General features: G+C 43.4%; 1 protein-coding gene across 4 annotated transcripts in view; it reads left to right on the top strand.

Moving 5' to 3' along the window:
• Positions 1 to 17,108, top strand: part of LOC144767681 (putative G-protein coupled receptor 33) — a 204,287-nt gene that overhangs the window by 50,267 nt on the left and 136,912 nt on the right. Inside the window, exon 3 of one of the 4 annotated variants that reach the window (XR_013598309.1) lies at positions 9,404 to 9,538. The exons of the other annotated variants lie outside the window; for them this stretch is intronic. The gene's annotated coding sequence lies outside the window, so the exon portion shown is untranslated. Of the gene's footprint in view, positions 1 to 9,403; positions 9,539 to 17,108 lie in introns of those variants that run through there. 4 annotated transcript variants of the gene reach the window in all.

Genomic DNA, 17,108 nt, shown 5'->3' with positions numbered 1-17,108 from the left:
TTCAACCCAAGTGAATAAACGGGTCATCATCAGGACAAAGAAAACTTTAATTGTGCAAGAGCATGAACTTGTACTTGAGATTAGAATCCGATTAGCATGGGAGTCAACCAAAGATCTTGAATGTGATCTCACACACTTTTTAACTGATAGTGTTCCACTAGAAGCCCCTGTTGCAGATAAATGTCCCTGATTCAAGGTGTTGTTTGGGCCACCCCTCTTGCATGCAATTTGTGTCTCATTGTTTAAGCAGCCACTTACATTCAATAATGACCATGGACAGGGATCTGCTGCCTTTTGACTAGGTTTGTGCTATAGTAATACCATATGCATACATACACGCAAACATTATGTTGAATGCAGTATTGAGAGCAGAAAACTACCCTCAGTATACATTCTCAAGTCCCCATCAGTTCCGAAGATTCCAGAAACACCATGAAGCATGAGGCAAGATGCAAACTCATGTGGTCTAGAGCCACTTGGTGGCTAATCCAGGTCCATTTCACGTTATGGAAAAGGTGCATTAAGAAGGAATCGATCCCCAGTGCTCGGGCAACGGCTTGTTTTATGTATTTAAAGGACCCTGAAAATGCTAAGACTTGAAGAGTTTCTTGTTCAGGACATGATGTTCACGTCTTTGGCAGTAAAGCAGATGAAATAGGAACAGAACATCGACTGACATAAATATTGTGTCCGAAATATCTCCTACACAAATGTCAACCTCATTGTAGTTAATAACAGAATCTCTAGACTCAGTGGCACAATATTTTTGTAAACCATATTTAGGACAAAATGTTTATGGCAGACAATATTTCTGGATATAATATATTGAAATATAACCAATTCAGAGTATGTTGGACATGTTAAGTTGTATAAAATTTGACAGGTCGGAATGGGGAATAATGTACGGATGCAGTTTTGCTGTGCTTGAAATCCGCATAATTCACACATTACTGTCCTTTAACTACTGGAGGAAATTTGTCAGGGAAAACCTAGTAAGCGAGTTGCATTTGCATAACTCTTACACCCAATCCGGACACATACGCGGTTTCTGGTAGAGTCTAAACGATACCTCAGTGTTTAGAAAGAGGGTCATAGTGGCCTACAACTGACTTACACGAGACACAAACTCCTAACAGAATGCTGGGCTGCAGTCATTTCCTTTGTGCTTCACTGTTGAGCACCATCTTGTATTGGATAAAAGCAACCCAACCCTGTGTCACCAGATCTTTCTGTTCCACAGCACAGTGACTGTTGAAGCAGACAGCCACTTCCCCTCTACAAAAGCCACCAGGCTCTTTGGAAGGTGCAGGCTTGACCACAGCCTCAGCAAATGCTTCACAAACATGCGCGTAATGCTTGGCCCTCTCTGTGACTATAAATAGGCCAGGTCTGATTATTATTTTTTGTTTTGCAAAATACGAAGGAAAATATGCAATAAAAAGTTTTCCGGTTCCACAACATTTTGCGATTTGCTTATAGTGTTTTGTAGAGGTTAAGTTGGGGTAAAAGAGAGTGGAAAGGCCCCACAATTACACTAATACAGTGAAATTCCATGAAATCCACCCAGCAGAGTAAAGTTTCGAAAAAGGACCAAATGTGGTCTGCACAGCAAAATAGAGTGGATATAGTCATAAGGTACATAACCCTCAGTGCAACTTTACTTTCAGTGCAAAATGTCAGAATGTGTATTCCTGCTGCCTTCCCAGTCATCTTCAGATAAACACTGTAGGAGAGTAGAGTCTGCTTCCTATGGTCACCCCCACTTTTTGCTGTGATTTCTCTGGTTTTTCGACTTTAATGTGGCTGTGGGCCTGCTAATCAGACCCACAGCCCAGCTGTTCTCTCTCTAAATTGATACTATGCAATTTAGGTGCATAACAGATTGGTTACTGGGTCACTCTTGTGAGCCCCTGTATAGTGTACCATAGGTACCCAGGGCATAGGTGTACCCTAGGCCTACCACGGGCTGCAGCATGTATTGTGCCACCCCTGGTTTGCCTTCCAAACTGACACCACAGGTCTGTTCACACAGCCTGGGTAAGGTGATGTGATCACCCCTTACTTAGATATAGTATACCTATATCTACCTTTACATATAGGCACATATAAGCCACTCCTATGGTAGGCCTCGACAATCCTGGAGGCAGAGTGCTTGGTTTTATGTGAGAGGGTGCCCTAGCATGGGCTGAGCCCCTCTGCAGCTTTCGGAACCATCTCCTTATAGCTGTTCTATGATATAGCCATAACATATATTCTTAAGTGCATTATAATCCTCGCGGATAATGCTAACTTTGGTTTAGCTTTATCAAAACATGTTGTGTAAGGTGTCAAACACTTTGGAATACTACCCCCTTGCCAATTCTGGCGGCGGGGGTAGCATTCCACCATTCTAGAGGGAAAAGACATGTATGTTACGGCTTTACCCGGTTAAAGTTAAACAGAGCCCCAGCATCACAAAATGGATACTGCTGCCACAGACACGAGTCTGACCACCTGGTGCTGGGGGAATCTCCAGCAAGGGCGGCCTGGACAATAGGTTTCCTATCCAGGAAGGTCCCCATACAGGGGTTTTGTGTATTGGGGCAGGGAGGTCTGCATTCAGTGAATGCATCTAGACACTGCCTGGGGCACACAAGGTGCTCCATGCATAGCCCAGTTCAAACCAGTTGCTGGAGCACTCCAGCCCCAGCACAAAACTGGACAAAGAGAAAGGGGTGTAACCATCCCCTTCTCAGGTCCACCCATAGGAGGGACCTAGGCAGGTAATCCAGCCCCTTAGCTTAGTATAAGTATAGGAGCTGTGTCCCCAGAACTTTAGATTATCCTGGAAAGAAACTTTGATACAGAACTCTTGGACCTTTGACATTATATTCTGACCAGAAGACGGAAGACATCTCCGTTGTGGTCAAGGAGAGACCACCCTGTGCAAACAGACACCACCAGTAACTTGCCGGTCTGCTTTGTTGATTCTCCTGCCCGAACCCGAAGACTCAGCGACACAGGAACTGGACTTTCAGACTTCTCCAACTCCGACCCACATCCACAGCAAAGTTGAGACCCATGACGGACACGAGAGACGTGGGACCGGACAACCTGGACATCATGCATTTTGCTAACTGCTAAACTACCGAGGTACCCTTTCAGTTGGGCATTGGGATAGGAGAAGCCCCAGACCTGAGTGCCATTTGCACCAAAGCTCAGCCCTCCACACTCCACGAGTGCCGCATGGGGCCTGCTCTTGCATTTCAGCTTGATGCGTCTTCCTGGTTCCTTGCCCATTGGCTAGTGAGCCCCCTGAAGACTTTTCTTTTGAACTGATCATCTTTCCTGGTTGGTCCAGGCTTGCACCGGCTTCCCTTCAAAGGAGAAGCACCACAGACTTTGCTGGTCTGCAACAGAGCCAATCTTGTCATCCTGCGTGGGTTGCAGTTGCCAAGGCTTGTTGGGTCCAATCCGGATACCGACACTGCAGTCAACTAGATCTACTGTGGGACAGCTCGTATCCAGCTCCTGGTCATCATTGATGCCTCCTGGACCTCGTGGCTGAAGAGACAAACTCCCCTTCTTCACCTTCAAGCATGCGACATCGACTGGTTCCTTCCTGGTCACTGGCTAGTGACCCAGACTCTGTCCCCTCTGCTTTCAGGTTCTTCACATCACCGATCCACCCTTGGATCCACCCGGCCACTTTTCCTCTGGTCACCTGCAGCACCTCTTTGCAGATCTCCATAGAAAACAATGACGAAACCCAACACCAAAAGGCACCTATGCACCCGGCTTCCCTGGGTGAGGTAACACGAGTACTCCGGTGCTCCCGTGGGTCTTGACTCTGGAAGTGACCTAGTTTAAAAGGGTTCCATCCTAGTACATCCGGAAGTGTCCTTAAACAGTAACTTTGTAACTTCTTTGTTTCCCATTATAAGTCAATGGTAACTCACGACTGTGTTTAGACACTGCACGCGTCTCCCGTGGGCCTCCACCTTCCTAACATTTGGTTGTTTAGTATAGTCCCGGCGATTCAACAGGCCCTAGGCCTGCTGTCTAACTCTCACGTGGTTCTTAAACCAATTCTTTAGTATAGGGTTTGTGAGGCCCCTAGGGCAGAACTGTATTTGTGCAACTTATCGTATGCTAATTGAGTAACTTGTGATGTACTTTGACCTCTGACCTCATAAAGAGTGCAGAGGGGTTGTGTTAGAAATAAATACATATATATTTGATATATACCTTGTGTGGTGTCCTTTCATTTGGTATTCAAGGGATTATAATTGGTAAAACAGCTTGCTTCACATGCTCTCTAAAGTCTTAGCCTTAGACTGCTGGTCCATGCTACCACTAGGATAGCTTGTCTATAAGGTTGACTTTACAACCACCATCAATAAGGGTCGATTAGACTGCTGCAAGGTGCCCACTTGAATAGTGGACATCATATGCCAGGCTAACTTCTCATACACTGCACCTCCCCAGCTCCTGTCACCCAAAGCCAGACAGTCAATACACATCCTAGAAGAGGCACACTGGATGGCTAAGCAAGAAAATACCTACTTTCTAAAAGTGGTATTCTCAAACCCACAATGTCAAAATCACCCTCACTAAAAGGTGCATTTTAACATTCTGACTTCAGGCATACTAAACTTTATTTTCCTACCATGGTCCAGGGGTAGTTATGATTAATGGATGTTATAAACAAACTCTCTATTCTATCCTATGGGAACAGGTTGCCTTGCAGTAGTGAAAAATGAATTTGGCAGTATTTGACTATCAAGACACGGCACACACATCAGGGCATGGCCTACCTTTCACATACACTGCACCCTGCGTACAGAGGTACCTTGAGCCTACATTAGGGGTGACTAAAATGTAAGAAAAGGGAAGGTTAGGGCCTGGCAAGTGGGTGCACTTGCCAAGTTGACATGGCAGTACTAGACTGCCCACAGGCCTGAGTTACATTTGCATACTGCTTGTGTGGGTGGCACAACCAGTGCTGCAGGCCTCCTAGCAGCATTTGATGTGCAGGCTCTGGACACACACAGTGGACTTTACTAGGGACAGACTAGTAAATCAAATAGGCTAATTATGGAAATACCAACCCCTAACAACAATTCACAAAGGGAGCACTTGCACTCTGGCACTGAACAGCCCTGAACAGCCCAAACCATCCAGACCAGCAAAATGAAGTCCAACACAGTCAAAACACAGGAGGCAATAGCAAAAATACAGGGGAAACCACACCAATGATGCCAGATCTAACAATGCTCCATGACCTACCTTTCACCTGGCCTGCAGACTGTACTTGCAGGCAATATGTCACAGCTCAACTGTAATAATGGAAGGGGCAGGTCAAGAAATCGGGCTATTAGTTGAGGGGTTAGTTATGCACCTCAAGAAATAATCGCAATCTGTGTTATGGTGAATCACTACAGTTACTAAACTAACCTGGACTCAACCCCTTGGTATCTATGGCACAGAGCAGACAGGTGTAAGTTAGAGGCAATGTGCAAAGTATTTATAAAGTACTAAAACAGTAAAAAGCTTAAATACTAAATATTATAAATACCATACTGAATTATAAACATAGAATACATTTCACACATAAAATGACACAATTGACAACTATCCAATGAGGGGAATTAGAGATACGATTTTAGATTTTGAAGTAGAAAAAGCACCAAGAAACACAATTTGCCAATGAACATGGTGGAACAAGATCTAGGTGAAATTTGAAGGTGAACGCAACGGAGGACTGGTCTGATACACGTACCAGGTCATCCTGGTCAAAGTTTTTACATGCTGATTTTATTCCTTTAAGTCCCACCACCCACCAAAAGTTCACTTTTAAAGCCCCTCGGGACCTCTGATGAGGCACTTAGAAATTCACAGGGTGACAGGCAGAGGCCCACAAGAGGTTCCAGTTCATGTTCATTTGCCGATGGTAAGCTGGGTAGGCGCAGGAAAAGGCCTCTTGTTGCTAGTTGTGGCCATGTAGCATAAACAAGAGGTCAGCCATACAACCCTTGGAGTCCACTTCTCTGACCTGTGTACCAGAAGGAAAGCAGTGTGAGTCTTCTTGGCTCTTCTTAGGTCACAGACAGCAGGTTCAGTCCTCGTCTATAGGCCCACAAGTATTCTAAAGTGGGTGCCTGGAGCTCGCAGCACTGAGTGAGACGCCCGCTACCCCTGCCGTTCAGTTTCTTATCATGGAATTTCTGACCGGTCGGTGCACGAGGATATTTTTTGTGACCTTGTCACTTTGCCCTCTATGAGTACTGTCTTGAGTGAAACGACTGGGAAGGATATTCCATATCTGCGGTGCCATCTATACTTGTTCCAATACAATTCACCATATCCCTTTTCAACTTCTGGGATCCTGGAGAGTGGCCCTAACTAACCTTGATTTTACTATATTGCTGAATCCTTATATTTACATATCAATACACTTCTGCATGAATTCTTAAGATATTTCGCTTCAACCGTGATGGGTTCTTCCGGTACTTCAATCCGGATACACACTGTGTTTGAGTCGCATTTGGCAGTCTAACTGCCTATCAAAATATCAAGCCCGACGAAGTTCCCGAGGCACGGGGGAACGAAACGCATTGGCTGTGTGCCGCTGTTTTGTCCAAAAGAAATTGAATAATAAAGAAGAATTTGTAAAGATTCATCACTTGTTTGATTTGTCCAGTGCACCTTCCTTTTGTCCTTTTTTTTGGGTGCCTGGACATGCCACATTTATGGCCTGCATGAACTAGTGGCTGGCAATTTCCCCAGGAAAACCCCTAACCAATGATGTAAAGGTTCCTGGGTCTCACTTTACCCACTTTGTGCATTTTGAAGATGGGGAAAGCCTTTGGCCACGCTGATCTGGATTCTGAGGGCTAGTGGTGTGCATGGGGAGTGTTCTATGGGAATCCTTGTGTCCTAACAAATCTAGCACTAAAATCCAATTTGAGGCAGCCATTGTACACCCCAATAAAACCAGAGACAGAAGATTGATAGACCACAATTATAGTTATCAGCAATGAGAAACTGGATGCAAAAGGATTGTTTTGTCATCCTCTTTCCTTCATTTGAAGTTGACTCCAAGTGTTACATGAAGAATTCCAGAAGTCTTTTCAAGCTATTTTGACATTCTAGGAGGGCCGCTGTGATTGAAGCCTACTTGGCTGTTGAGAAAAGGGAAGGGTCCGGCCTGGGTGTTAGCTAGAACTGCTGGTGACAGGGTAGGCCTCTTTGAAGTTAATCACATTTCTGGGCCCAGCCCACAGATTAAGGTCCGAACAACACCTGCCTAGAACATAAGACTTTATCTCAACGCTGATAGCCCGTTCACATCTCGTCATGTGGTTATAACAATGGTAATTAATGACTGGCAGAAGTAGAAAATATAACTGCAGTTTAGCATCCGGGAACTTTAGGCAGGGAAAAGGTAGATTTCTGAAAGTTACTTTTCCTTAATATTTAGTATATATCAGAATTCACCATTGAATTGGGTGTTTAAGAGGTAGTAAAAATAGTTGTTTCATTATCTCTTCTAACTGGTCTCATTCCCAATATGCAGTATTGTTTTTTGATTTTGGAACAGGCAGCCTTGCTTCAGTGAAAATAGCTTTCGGTGCCTTTTCTCTCCAAGTACATGTGTAACATTAAACGTTTACATACCATACTTTCAAATACCACGCACTCTGCAATATGGGCAATAAGGCCAACTTTGGGGGTGAGTTATAAATATTTAAAAGGTAGGTTTAGGCCCATAAAATGTTTTTGACTGGCCAAATTAGCATTTTAAAACTGCCCAGCTACGCTTCAGAGGGTAGGCCTGCAGTCATGTTTACACTGTACCTGTAGTGGTTGCCACAATGGTTGCTCAGTCCACTTGTGGCATTTAACTTACAGACCCAGGTACACTTTGTATTATATAATAGGAACTCATCTGTAAGTACAATATGCCAGTTAGGATTATCTCAATTTTACCATGTTTAAAGGAGAAGCACAAACACTTTATTACTAGTTAGCAAGGGTAAAATTCACAGAGCTCCACCGGGAGCAGAAAATATTGTGTCCAGCAAAAGGCAAAAAATCCAAGGTGAAAATGCAGAAAACTCATATTTCCTAGAGTCCTACAGAGCAGTTATATCACTTAATTATGATAAGTGACTAGAGACATCTCAACTGAACTGTAATAAGAAAAGGCAAACCTATCATTTCATTATTATAGGTGACTGGGGACATCTCAATTTGACTGTAATAAGTAATTCAGAGATAGGCTTTCATACATGATTTGCAGGCTCTCATAAATTTCAGCTTGAATATCAGATTTCTGAGCTTGTTATAGCTTCATGGTTGCTGATCGACACTCCACTGCCTCTGGTTTTATTCTTCAAAAGCATCGTGTGATTTTGCAGAAGAAGGTAGATAAGAATTGTCAGTTAAAATCCAGATATCTGTCTTCCCTCTATTATTGAGCATGACCTTATTTAATTAAATCGTGAAACTCAAGCAAGTGTTTAGCATCAGGAGCGTGACTTTTACTCAAGGTGTTTTCGACTTGCTCAGGAAAATCTGTGGCTTGCTATTATTTCTGCCCATGGTATTATGAGCTCCAATCAGCTGTCACATAGTTTGATATACGCCTCTATATGGATTAGTCTGGTGTAGTTATTCTCCCGACTAATCCACCTACTCAAAGAGTCTGTGTGTGACCCCATGGTCCACTCAGCTTTTCATCGTTCTTAAGCCAAACATATAAGCACCAATGAGCTGTGTAACAATAAATGTCTGCTGCTCAGTTCCAAGGTGCCCAAAGGCTGACAGGAGTTCTAAATTAGGCAAACGGTGCCGGGCATGCTGTCATATGTACCTTATCTCTTGGGCTGCATATATTAATGATGGGGAATGGGCGAGCAGCCCCTCTCCCTGAGCCGATGGTATCCTCAGGAACCACATGTCCAGATTCTGAATTTATTAAAAAGTGGAGGGAAGCAGCACAACCCCACACTTACCTAAGCCCCAGGGGCCCCAATCCCCACAGGGCTGACATTTTCAAAAATGTGACAAAAAGGGGAGGGCCTCTTTCTTCCTGACCCTTTAAAGGCCCCAGGGAACCCATCCAGGGCTGACTGGCCCACTTGCTGTATTAACTCCTCTATCCCTCCTTTTACTCATCCCAAACCTTATAAACTAGTAAGTGATCATCAGTGATGTCAAAAATTATGTCATGGAGCATGTCATGAACGATGTAATATGTGAGGTCTTCAGCAATGCATGGAGGGGGCACACGTTATAGCTTAGCTATAGCTATGAATGTCTGTTTTTTTTTCAAAGTTTAGATCATTAATGTTGTCAATTACATATCTCATTTCCCACTCAAATGACAGAAAGACCTGTTTATTATGTTTACCTGCAGCGCACAAATTGATTGCTGCTAGAAGAGCGTTTGTGGAGTACGTTTGTGTCAATTGCAGCTCTGTATCAGCTTTTACATGCATTCTTGACCTGACACAGGATCTTACCCTGAGAAAGCCTTTACCAGGAGAAATGCATTGGCTGCACTGATCTGTATTCAGTGAAAAAGAAATTGAATAAAGATACACAGAATCAACTAACGGATTTTCCTGCTTCATTTCCTCCTGGTGTTCTCTGTCCTGACCTTTATATGTGTACTTAGTTTTGTTGCCTCTCAATTGTGTTCTAACGTGTTAAATTAATGGTCATTTGGCAGCTGGTCATCAGCGGTGGGCAATAGTTTTTCACAGTATAAATACTATCAACATTTCTGGTACTGCGGTAAACGGGTCCTCTATTTGTCAATATTTGTTCAAGATACAATACCTATAGGTAAATGCTGGAATGCTTTATACTTACGTCTTGTGGTGGAAAGAGTGATGTGTGTGGTTTGCAGCAAAACATCCGCTTTTGAGGTGTTCTGTCTTTGCACTTGCCTGTGCTAGTATCTCTGTTGACTCTCGTTATTAGTTAAATAATTGGTAGCGAGCAGGTGTATATGTTGATGTATGTCTCTCAACTCTGCTTTGAGGTATTCTCTTTCCAACTGCAAAGTTGTCAAACAGATACTAGTTCTCTGTTCCTACATTCTTATGCCGTTACCACATAAATACATCAGTATGAATACAAACGAGCACTGGCAAAGTCCATATGTCTGGACTGTAACTTAAAGTGCCTCTTTTTTCATTGAGGTTATTAGGCACTTGAGGCCTGATTTTAGATCTTGGAGGATCTGGTCCCACCATAGCTTTTTTGGTGGTTTTACCGCCCACCTCTTGGCGGTACACCCACTCTATTTAAATGTTGGCGGGTCCATGGACGAAAAATCATCTGAGTGTCGCTGACTTTGCCAGATTTTGTCTCCTGCGTCGACAGCATCATAGACAGAAGCGACTGTCAACAGGAGTCCAACCAAGATTAACACCAGCCGAATCACAATGTACCTTTCCATTGAGGAAACTGTGGTTGGGATACCTCCTATTTTGAGTTTGAGCTCAGATGGGGAATGGGAGCCTGGGCATGTTTTCCACCAAGGCTGTAATGGAGCCTGGGTGGAGAATACACAAAGTGTACAAGAATGTTTAGCCCGCCGCAGAGGGCCGACCAAACATTCATGCTCACTTAGGAGGGTGCCACCATTCTTCCCCACCTCACAAAACTGCCCAGCACAAAAAAATAAAATGATACTAACATTGCGTTATCATTTTGTTATGTTATGTTATTTTATTTTATTTTTTATAGCGCAAATCACTATTGGTCTCTAAGCACTTCTAGAGAAAGAACAGGTCGTTAGCGTAGGAAGGTCTAGTGACTGCGGAGGCGGAACTTAGACCAATGTCAATGTCTCTCTAAACAGGTAGGTCTTTAAATGCTTTCTTAAGGAAAGCAGAACCAATTCCTTTCGCAGGTTCTCCGGTAGATCCTTCCAGATCTGTTAAAGGAGGACTGAGATTGCTCTGTCCTCTTTGGTTTTAAGATTGTACCTGGAAGAGGCTAGCCTACAGGCCTCGGAGGAATGTAGAGCTTGGCCGGGAACATACTTTTTCACTCTATCTTTTATATATTTCGGAGCCTCCCCATAAATGGCTTTGTGGGCTATACAACAACTCTTAAATTGCACACGCTGTTCAATGGGCAGCCAGTACAATTTATGAAGTAGTGGAATGGCTCGCGTTCTCCTAGGGAGTCTAAAATTGAGCCTGGCCGCATCATTTTGTACAACTGGCTATCTCCTCAAGAACTTCTGGGGAATGCCCAAATAGAGGGCATTCTCATAATCCAGTCGAGAGATGACAGTGGCGGAAACAATTGATTGTAATACAGAAGTAGAGAGGAGAGCAACAAGTCTGCGCAGTTGCCTAAGTAAGCCCATGCAGATGCCCACAACCGAAGAAACCTGACAGGACATAGACAAATCCGAGTCACTTTTCAGTCCCAGGATTTAATCTACTGGCACTGGGGTTGGGACTACCCCTAATTTTAGGGACCATAAAAGATCACACCAAGGGCTATTATGAGCTGGAATAACAAGCACCTCGGTTTTATCCGGGTTGACTTTCAAGGAATTGGCTGCCATCCAGTTAACAGTAAACCTAAGTAGATTTTTTACTGACTCTTGAACCTGGCTGGTGTTGTCAAGCTGGACCAGGAGTTGGATGTCATCGGCATAGTTAAAGACCTGGCAGTCTCTGCATGTGAGAGCCTCCACCAAGGGCTGCAAGTAGACAATAAAGAGGAGTGAAGACCATGCAGAACCCTGGGGGACTCCACAGGTCAGGGAGCCCAAGGTCGACAACTGCTCACCCATTTGAACTCTGAGTGCGATCAGTCAGGAAAGATCTTAGCCACTGAAGTGCTTGCCCCTTTATGCCCAGATTCGACAAGCGGTTCAGCAGAATGTTATGGCCTACTGTGTCGAATGCTGCTGACAGATCTAATAAAATCAGAGCACTCGGCTGTTATCGGCCCTAACTCTAAGCTCGTCCAGGACCGACACCATCACCAGCTCTGTACTATGGTGTGCTCTGAAGACCGCCTGTCTAGTGTGGAGCAATTGGTGGTCATCTAAATATTTTGCAAGTGTTTTCAGGACATGTTGTTCCCAAATTTTTGCTAGAAAGGGGAGCTGTGAGATGGGCCTGTAGTTTTTTAAGGCTGTCGTATCCGCCCCTGTTTTTTTCAATTGGGGATGACCCTTGCTTCCTTCAAGTTAGTTGGTAAGGTGCCCAGGTCTAAGGACTCATTGAGTAATCCCAGAGCCTGCCTTTCCAATCCAGGCAGAGCCATTTGGAAAAGCCTCGGAGGACAGGGGTCCATTCGAGAGCCTGATTTAATTTGTTTTGCTTGTGCAGCCAGAGTGGCAGAATCAAAACTTGGGAAGCTAGACAGCTAGCTGCTAGGGCAGGGGGGCTAATCTGATCCAGAGAGCTGAAGTCAGTGGGGGTTGTGGTGATTTCTGAGACAATGTCCAAAACTTTCTGTAGAAAAAAATCCTGGAATCTATCGCAGTTCGGAAGAGCGATTGTGGGCATTTTTTCCCCTTTTTGACTCAGTTCCTTCAGAATGGCAAAGATCTCTTTTTGTTTATTTCCTGCCAGGGCAATCCTTTCTTCGTAAAATGCTGCTTTCCTAACTAGGATAGCTGCTTTATATGTAGCAAAGAGGGCTTTATAGTTTTTTAATTCTGTTGGCTCTTAGTTAAGTCTCCACCGCCTCTCAGCTTGGTGGAGGTGTTGCTTTTTTACCCTTAGTGTGTCGTCAAACCATGGGGCTCCTTTCCCTTTGTCTCTAACCCTTTCTTTCCGTTCAGGTGCCAGTGAATCAATGGCCTGCTGAAGCCGGGAGAATAGGGCCGCACTTTTGTGGTCCAGGTTGTCCTCACTCCCCACAGGGAAAGGAATTGAGTGAAGCATAGTTACTAAAGAGTCTGCCTCAACATTTTTCCACAATCTGACCTTCTTCCACAAAGGTGGAGGCCGCAAGAGTGGGCTGTCACTAGGGAATCAACATCGGTTAGTAAAGTGGTACGGTTTACAAAATATCATGTGAGCATGTAGGAATTAATACGTCTATGCTCTCATACTGCGTGGCTGAAGTGGTTTAAAGATTTTAAAACATCAGTGATCTAGTAGGTGAAAAAATGGGATGTAAATTAAGGGATAAATCCACTTGAATACAAATGTTGCTTATTTCTATGTCTCGTTCCAACTATTGTAGCAGCATGGTTTAGCTGTCTCCTTATAAATATATAACAAGCATTTGCAATGCAATAGGTTTCTCATTTATGAGAGTTTGAGCTATTGGCATTGTAAATGACAATGCCTTTTATTTATGTGTTGTTGTTAAAACAGATAAATAAAAGGCATTGTCATTTACAATGACAATAGCTTAAACTCTAGCAAAAGCGAGATCTATTGCATTGCAAATAGGTGCTATAAATGTTTTCAAAAAGCATTACGAGAGAGCATGCAGAACAAAGCTATTTGAGAAAATAGTGCTCAGGGGCTGTAATTAAGCCCTACTGAGCAACAGCACATGTAACAGGGGGTGACGCCTTGGGAGGTTACAAAATCGAGACGAGGCAGTACTAAGGAGGGACTACTTAGCCTTTTGAGCAATGAACAGCCTCGTTTTACAGTGAACGATGACACAAGCCGATGCAAAATGTGGGAGGAAAGTGTGCAGAGCTTCAAGTCTCTACCTCAATACAGCAATCAATCAATCAATCAAGCAAATTTATATAGCGCGCTACTCACCCGGGAGGGTCTCAAGGCGCTGGGGAGGAGGGGTCCGTTACTGCTCGAAAAGCCAAGTCTTGAGTTGCTTCCTGAAGGAGAGATGGTCCTGGGTCAGCCGTAGGTGGATGGGGAGGGAGTTCCATGTCTTGGCCGCCAGGTAGGAGAAGGATCTTCCTCCGGCGGTGGCTCTGCAAATGCGTGGTACGGTGGCGAGGGCGAGGCTGGTCGATCGCAGCTGGCAGGTGGGCATGCCTCACAGTGCAGCGCATGTGCTGCCCAGGCTCGACCTAAAATGATCAATTTCATTTCTTGTGTCGAAGGACTTATCCGTCTCTAGTCATTTGTCTGGACTGCCTATCTCTGAAGGCCTGCCTTATTATTTATATAAATGTGCATCAGGGGTCCAAGTAGAGCAGTATCAGTTAAAACATGTGGGTAATCACATTCAAGATTTTCTAAAAATCAATCAGAAATAATCAATCAATGGTATTAAGCAAAAGGCTGGGCCCACTTACTAATATCACAGCAGTATATTGTATTTACAGTAGTAATCATAATTCAATATATATGTGCTCAGTACTAAGGTGACCACATAGTGCGTTCAAAAAAATAGTTCACATTGTATATAGGGAAAACAACAACAATGGAACAACCCGTCAATTCTTGTAGTAAATACAGTAATTCAACTCCAAATTGGGCAATAACTTAATGGCTAAGAGCCCTCTCCAATTGTCAGAATCATCGATAGTATTTCAACCCAAGTGAATAAACGGGTCATCGTCTGGACAAAGAACACTTTAATTGTGCAAGAGCATGAACTTGTACTTGAGATTAGCATCCGATTAGCATGGGAGTCAACCAAAGATCTTGAATGTGATCACACACACTTTTTAACTGATAGTGTTCCACTAGAAGCCCCTGTTGCAAATAAATGTCCCTGATTCAAGGTGTTGTTTGGGCCACCCCTCTTGCATGCAATTTGTGTCTCATTGTGTAAGCAGCCACTTACATTCAATAATGACCATGGACAGGGATCTGCTGCCTTTTGACTAGGTTTGTGCTATAGTAATACCATATGCATACATACACACAAACATTATGTTGAATGCAGTATTGAGAGCAGAAAACTACCCTCAGTATACATTCTCAAGTTCCCATCAGTTCCGAAGATTCCAGAAACACCATGAAGCATGAGGCAAGATGCAAACTCATGTGGTCTAGAGCCACTTGGTGGCTAATCCAGGTCCATTTCACGTTATGGAAAAGGTGTATTAAGAAGGAATCAATCCCCAGTGCTCGGGCAACGGCTTGTGGTATGTATTTAAAGGACCCTGAAAATGCTAAGGTTTGAAGAGTTTCTTGTTCAGGACATGATGTTCACGTCTTTGGCAGTAAAGCAGATGAAATAGGAACAGAACATCGACTGACATAAATATTGTGTCCTAAATATCTCCTACACAAATTTCACCCTCATTGTAATTAATAACAATCTCTAGACTCAGTGGCACAATATTTTTGTAAACAATATTTAGGACAAAATGTTTATGGCAGACAATATTTCTGGATATAATATATTGTGATATAACCAATTCAGAGTATGTTGGACATATTAAGTTGTGTAAAATTTGAGTAAAATTTGACAGGTCGGAATGGGGAATAATGTGCGGATGCAGTTTTGCGGTCCTTGAAATCCGCATAATTCACACATTACTGTCCTTTAACTACTGGAGGAAATTTGTCAGGAAAAACTGAGAAAGTGAGTTGCATTTGCACAACTCTTACACCCAATCCAGACACAGACGCGGTTTCTGGTAGATTATAAACGATACCTCAGTGTTTAGAAAGAGGGTCATAGTGGCCTAAAACTGACTTACACGAGACACAAACTCCTAACAGAATGCTGGGATGCAGTAATTTCCTTTGTGCTTCACTGTTGAGCACCATCTTGTATTGGATAAAAGCAACTCAACCCTGTGTCACCAGATCTTTCTGGTCCACAGCACAGTGACTGTTGAGGCAGACTGCCACTTCCCCTCTACAAAAGCCACCAGGCTCTTTGGAAGGCGCAGGCTTGACCACAGCCTCAGCAAATGCTTCACAGACATGCTGAGTAATGCTTGGACCCACTGTGTGACTATAAATAGGCCAGGTCTGATTATTATTTTTTGTTTTTGCAAAATACGAAGGACAATATGCAATAAAAAAATGTTTTCCGGTTCCACAACATTTTGCGATTTGCTTATAGTGTTTTGTAGAGGTTAAGTTGGGGTAAAAGAGAGTGGAAAGGCCCCACAATTACACTAATACAGTGAAATTCCATGAAATCCACCCAGCAGAGTAAAATTTCGAAAAAGGACCAAATGTGGTCTGCACAGAAAAATAGAGTGGATATAGTCTCAAGGTACAATACCCTCAGTGCAACTTTACTTTCAGTGCAACATGTCAGAATGTGTATTCCTGCTGCCTTCCCAGTCATCTTCAGATAAACACTGTAGGAGAGTAGGGTCAGCCACCTATGGTCACCCCCACTTTTTGCTGTGATTCTCTGGTTTTTCGACTTTAATGTGACTAATCAGACCCACAGCCCAGCTGTTCTCTCTCTAAATTGATACCATGCACTTTAGGTGCATACCCGATTGGTTACTGGGTCACTCTTGTGAGCCCCTGTATAGTGTACAATAGGTACCCAGGGCATAGGTGTACCCTAGGCCTACCAGGGGCTGCAGCATGTATTGTGCCACCCCTGCTTTGCCTTCCAAACTGACGCCACAGGTCTGTTCACACAGCCTGGGTAAGGTGGCGTAATCACCCCCTACTTAGATATAGTATACCTATATCTACCTTTACATATAGACACATATACACCTATAAGCCACTCCCATGGTAGGCCTCAACAATCCTGGAGGCAGAGTGCTTGGTTTTATGTGAGAGGGTGCCTTAGCATGAGCTTTGTAAAACAAAATAGGGTTGGCTCTAATCAGCAAGGCTGAGCCTACATATCACATAACAAAAAGAGTTGCCAGTACTGATAACATCATTTCAGTAAATACATTCGTCATCCACATCAAGAAAAATAATTCAAGATAGGGTGTTGCTACTTAATCGCAGTTTTATTTTATAGAAATTCAATGATCATAACATAGTTTGTTTTTTCATAAAAAAGTGAGAAGCATTAGAAAAATCATGAACACACCATACTATATTCATTTGAAACTTCAATCATCCGAAACCTCAATCATATCACAGTCAAGAACATTCAGCACACTCATACCTGATTATTGTCACATATACCACATACTGACAAACTACAATAAAAATGATAATGAAATACAAGCTGGGTCTGCATTGATTATACACTAGTTCACTACA

This window comes from Lissotriton helveticus, chromosome 7 (genome assembly GCF_964261635.1).
Source record: "Lissotriton helveticus chromosome 7, aLisHel1.1, whole genome shotgun sequence".
NCBI classification, from domain to species: Eukaryota; Metazoa; Chordata; class Amphibia; order Caudata; family Salamandridae; genus Lissotriton; species Lissotriton helveticus.
Note: the sequence above shows the minus strand (reverse complement) of the source record. Positions and strands in the feature narration are given on the sequence as shown.